This window comes from Cynocephalus volans, chromosome 3 (assembly GCF_027409185.1).
Source record: "Cynocephalus volans isolate mCynVol1 chromosome 3, mCynVol1.pri, whole genome shotgun sequence".
Classification (NCBI taxonomy): Eukaryota; Metazoa; Chordata; class Mammalia; order Dermoptera; family Cynocephalidae; genus Cynocephalus; species Cynocephalus volans.
The window spans coordinates 18119160-18125013 of NC_084462.1; the positions used below are offsets into that span (position 1 = coordinate 18119160).

General features: G+C 41.9%; 1 pseudogene; it reads right to left on the minus strand.

Annotated features, from left to right (window-relative positions):
• Nucleotides 1-288: 288 nt before the first annotated feature.
• Nucleotides 289-840, minus strand: LOC134372026 (histone H3.3A-like; annotated as a pseudogene).
• Between the last annotated feature and the right edge of the window lie 5014 nt (nucleotides 841-5854).

Consider the following 5854-nt stretch of genomic DNA (forward strand, 5'->3'; position numbering starts at 1 on the left):
CAGTTAGAAAAGTATAGTGACTGGATGGAACCTACTGTATGATAAAAATGCTACAAATGCCATTTAGTTGCCATCAATAAGAAATTTACTTATTTTAAAAAAATCCAAATGCTGGCATTGTCCAGAAAAATTTAACAGGTTTATTTATAATTGTTATAAAGTTGAACTGCTGAAACTTGTTCACCCAAACATTTTGACTTGCATTAATACTTTACGTCCCCGCATTTATATTAAAAATTCACACACAAATGAAAATGGAAAAATTGCCAATACCTGACTTCTGTCTCCTATTTTTCCACTTGCAACCATATACTTAGGTACCTTTTGACCCCATGGAAAAAAAATATCTAACGTTCAGAACTACCAATAACAGGAAGAAGAGAATTTTTTTTTTTTGAGAATGAAATGTTTCCCATCATAGTGGATTCTTAAGCACGTTCTCCACGTATGCGGCGTGCTAGCTGGATGTCTTTTGGCATAATTGTTACACGTTTGGCATGGATAGCACACAGGTTGGTGTCTTCGAAAAGGCCAACCAGATAGGCCTCACTTGCCTCCTGCAAAGCACCAATAGCTGCGCTCTGGAAGCGCAGATCTGTTTTGAAGTCCTGGGCAATTTCTCGCACCAGACGCTGGAAGGGGAGTTTGCGAAATCAGAAGTTCAGTGGACTTCTGATAACGTCTAATTTCACGGAGTGCCACAGTACCAGGCCTGTAACGATGAGGTTTCTTCACCCCTCCAGTAGAGGGCGCACTCTTGCGAGCGGCTTTTGTAGCCAGTTGTTTCCCGGGTGCTTTACCACCGGTCGATTTGCGGGCGGTCTGCTTTGTACGAGCCATGGTATAGAGACCTCCTTACTTACCCCCCCTTCTCCTCGGGCTGGAGCTCGGCGAGCGAGAGGCGGTGCTGGTGTTGGAGAGAGCGACGGCGGCGCGGCCTTGTTTCCACTTTTCGGCTATTGTGAGTAATGCTGTTGTGAACATTCATCTACAAGTTTTTGTGTGGACGTATGTTTTCATTTCTCTTGGGTAGATACCTAGGAGTGGAATTTCTGAGTTGTATGGTAACTCTGTGTTTAACATTTGAGGAAATGCCAGACTGCTTTCCAAAGCAGCTGCACCATTTTACATTCCCACCAGCAATGCACGAGGCTTCCTGTTTCCCCACATCCTCTCCAGCACTTGTTACTGTCTGTCTTTGTTATTATGATCACCTTAATGGGTATAAAGTGGCATCTCATTGTGATTTTGATTTGCATTTATCTAATGATTGATGATGTTGAGCATCTTTTTAAGAGTTTATTGGTCTTTTTTATATCTTTTTTAGAGAAATATCTATTCAAATCCTTTGCCAATTTAAAACATGGTTTTGTTTATTTAAAATTATAATTATTGAGTTGTAAGAGCTCTTTCTATATTCTGGATACAAATCCCTTATTAGATTTATAATTTGCCAAATATTTTCTCCCATTCTGTGGGTTGTCTTTTCACTTTCCTAATGGTATTGTTGGCAGCACAAAGTTTTTAACTTTGATGTAGCTGAGTTTATGTTTTCTTTTATAAATTGTACATTTGGTGAAATAGATAAAAAAATCATTCACCCAAATTACAAATATTTACTCTCATGTTTTCTTCTGAGACTGTTAGAGTTTTAACTCTTACATGTAGGTCTATGATCCACTTTGATGTAATATTTGTCTATGGTGTGAGGCAGAGATCCAAATTCATTCTTTTGCATGTAGATATCCATTTGTTCCGTAATGGAAAAGGCAATCTTTCCTTACTGAATTGTCTGGTCCCTCTGTCAAAAGTCAATTGACCAAAAATAAAGGTCTATTTGTGGACTCTTGATTTTATTTCATTATCTATATGTCTATCCTTATGATAGTGCCACACTATCTTGATTACTATCACTCTGCAGTATGTTTTGAAATTGGGAGGTATGAGTCCTTCAGCTTTGTTCTTCAAGATTGTCTTAAAGTTATCCCTGAGTATTTTATTCTTTTTGATGCTATTATAAATGAATATTTTTCCTTAATTTCATTTTTGCATTGTTTATTGCTAGTGGCTAGAGATGGAATTGGTTTTTGTGTGTTGATTCTGAATTCTCCAACCTTGATGAACTCATTTATTAACCTCAGTAGTTTTTAGTGGATTCCTTGAAGTTTTGTACAAAATTGTGTCATTTGAGGATAAGGATAGTTTAACTTCTTATTTTCCAATCCAGATGCCTTTTATTTCTGTTTTTTGCCTAATTACCTTGGCTAGAACCTCCAGAAGAAGTGGTCGGTGTGGAGTGGACAACCCTGTCTTGTTGCCACGGGAACTTACTCTTGAAACGAGGGTCTGTTGCTCAGTTGTTGTGTTTGGGGAGCAGATGGTAGAACTGGGAGTTCTCTGAAGTAAAGCTCATGTAGAATACAATATTTATTTAAGTTCAAGTAATTTTAAAAAGTGCTCATCTGAGGCTCACCTATATGTTACTAATACCCAACAGTAACCATAGCAATTATTTCGAACTTAGACAAAAGAAGGGCCAGCCCATGGCTCACCTGGGAGAGCGTAGTGCTGACAACACCAAGTGAAGGGTTAAGATCCCCTTACTGGTCATCTTTAAAAAAAAAACTTAGACCAAAGATTTTTTTTTTCAAGATGGGGTAGTGTTTTAGTCCGTTTTGTGATGCTACAACAGAAATACCTGAGACTGGGTAATTTATAAGGAAAAGAGGTTTATTTGGCTTATGATTCTGGGACAGCTGCATCTGGCACGGGCCTCAGGCTGCTTCTACTCATGGTGGAAAGTGGCAGGCAGCCAGTGGGTACAAGCAGATCACATGGTGAGAGGAAGCAAGAGAGAGAGAGAGAGAGAGAGAGAGAGGAGGTGCCAGGGTCTTTTAAACAACCTGCTCTCACGGGAACTAATAGAGTGAGAACTCACTCATTATTCCCCCCTACCAAGGGAGAGCATGAATCCATTCATGAGGGATCTGCCCCCATGACTCAATCAGTTTCCAGCACTGCCACATTGGGGATCAAATTTCCACATGAGTTTTGGAGGGGACAACACATCCAAACTCCACCAGGTAGTTAATCACTGGCATTGTGTAGAATTACTGGTGCATGGTGAAGATAGAAACAGACCAACTTTTAGCTGGTTTTATTGTTGCTTTCAAATTCTCTACAGACAATGTACCCCTTCTTGCCTGCATCCAGTAGAGATGGCTTCCACCACCCCACCCTTGGTGCACCAGTGCCCACCTACTTTTCTGGCACACTGTGAACCCCACATAGACACAGGGCTTTTCTGATGTGAACACTAGCTTCTCCACAGGCATGGGCTGTATCTTACCCAGTCCTGCCTCCCACGCAACTCTCTGCACAGAAGACCCTTAACACACATCCGCAGAGCTGAAATTGAGGGTCTGTGGACCTGTCAAGTGGTACTCTGCTCTGCCTCAACACTGCTCTTGGGGGCCCAGGTTGAGAGAGCACAGGACAACAGTCAGGGGCTGCAGCGTCTAATCCAAAAACCAGGTAGAGCAAACACCTGTGAGAATGACACATCTGAGTCTTAGTTCTACTGAAACTCGTGTGATCCTGGGCATGCAGCTGCAGCTCTTTCGGTTTCTCTTCTGTAAAACGGGGATAACTATGCAGACTAGACCTGCTGCCACCCTCTGGCCTCCTCCCTTCCTCCTCCACCTCTTTCTCTGCCCACCTCAGAGTGGAAAGTTTTGTTCACGTGGCCTAATTACTGTGCCTTTGGAAGGAGTGAGGTGTTATGAATGAAAAAGGGGGGAGAAAAAAACCTACTTACGTCATTCTTCCCCTCTGGGAGCTCACATTCTTGGGATTGTCAAACATATATTTTTAAATGTTTTTCATTTCTTACAGGGATGAGTGGGAAACGGAGAGGGTATGGTTTCCCTATGTGAGCCCACTAACTGAGAGCAGCTGTTTCTAGAACTAGGAAGTGTCTGCTCCTGAAGGGGCCGGGAAGGGACGGATGCTGCGGGGCCCGCCCAAGGCCCCTGGGGCTCCCCATTTCTGGGTACAAAGGCCCCACCTCTGCCAGCTGCAACCACCGGACCCTCTGCCTGAAGGCTTTCTCTGTTTTATTTTGAACAGCCCCAGGAACAGCTCCCAGCCAGTGACTGGTAGGAACTGGAGAATAAATACCCCAATTCTCTCCCCTCTCTGGTCGGGTAACTCGGGGGTGTGTCCTACCCTGTTGCCCAGAGCTCCCCAGCAAGACTAAGCTCCATTGTCCACCATGGCACCTGGATCAATAACTAATCCTGTATTCATTGCCTTCCCTTTCCTGTCTCACTTCCTCACTCCCCTGCTGGGGATGTCCCCTTGCCCTCGAATCTTTGTTTCAGGGTCTGCTTCTGGGTTCCCCAACCCAAGACAGAATAAAAGACAAAAGGAGTGTCTCTTAGGAATCAGGACAGGCCCAGGCTGCCTCCGTTTTTTAAGGTGCCCACAATTCTTAACATGTGACAACATACCAAAAATAGTTACAAAATCGCATATACATTCATGCACCGTATATGATGTTTCAGGCAATGATGGACCACATGTATGACAGTGGTCACATAAGATTACAATGGAGCTGAAAAATTCCTATTGCCTAGTGACTTCAAAGCTGTCATAACGTCATGGCACAATGCGTTGCTCTCGTGTTGGTGGTGATGCTGGTGTAAAACCTACTGAGCTGCCCATTGTATAAAAGTCTAGCACATACAATTATGAACAGTACATAGTACTTGATAACGATAATAAATGACTGTGTTACTGGTACACGATACTATACTTTTTATCGTTCTTTTAGAGTGTACTCCTTATGTTATATTTTAAAAAGTTAAGTGTAAAACAACCTCAGGCAGGCCCTTTAGGAGATAGTCCAGAAGAAGGCATTGTTGTCACAGGCGATGACAGCTCCGTGCGTGTTCTTGCTCCTGAAGACCCTCCCGTGGGACGAGATGTGGACGTGGAAGACAGTGATACTAACGATCCTGACCACGAGTGCGCTGCGGCTAATGCGTATGTTCGTGCCTTCGTTTTTAACGAAGAAGTTTAGAAAGTAGAAAAATAAAATAAAATAATAGAAAAAAGCTTACAGACTAAGAATATAAAGAAAGAAAATATTTCTGTACAGCTGTACAATGTGTTTTAAGCTAACTGTTATTACAGAAGAGTCAAAATTTTTAAAATTTTTTTAAAGTTTATAAAGTAAAAAAGTGACAGTAAGCTAAGGTTAACTTATTATTGAAGAAAGAAAAAAAAACTTTTTTTATAAATTTAGTGTCGCCTGAGTGTACCGTGTTTATAAAGTGCACGGTAACGTCCTAGTCCCCCACACTTACTCACCACTCACTCACTGACTCACCCAGAGCAACCTCCAGTCCTGCAGGCTCCATGCAGGGTAAGTGCCATACATAGGCACGCTATTTTTTTAATCTCTGTACAGTATTTTTACTGTACCTTTTCTGTGCTTAGATATGTTTAGATACACAAATGCTTACCATTGTGTGACAATTGCTTACAGTATTCAGTACAGTACATGCTGTACAGGTTTGTAGTCTAGGAACATAGGCTACACCATAGGCTATACCCTCTGGGTGTGTGTAAATACACTGTATGATGTTTGTACAATGACAGAATCACCTAATGAAGCATTTCTCAGAAGTGACACAGGACTGTATTTAAAATATTTTCCTGACATAACTTACTCTTTTAACACACAGTGCAATATAATTGTGCTTTTCACAAGTTGGTTAGAGGATTTATTTTAAACATACTTTGGTTTGTTATGCAGGATCAGTGTGTGGGCGGATAAGGGGGAAAGCTG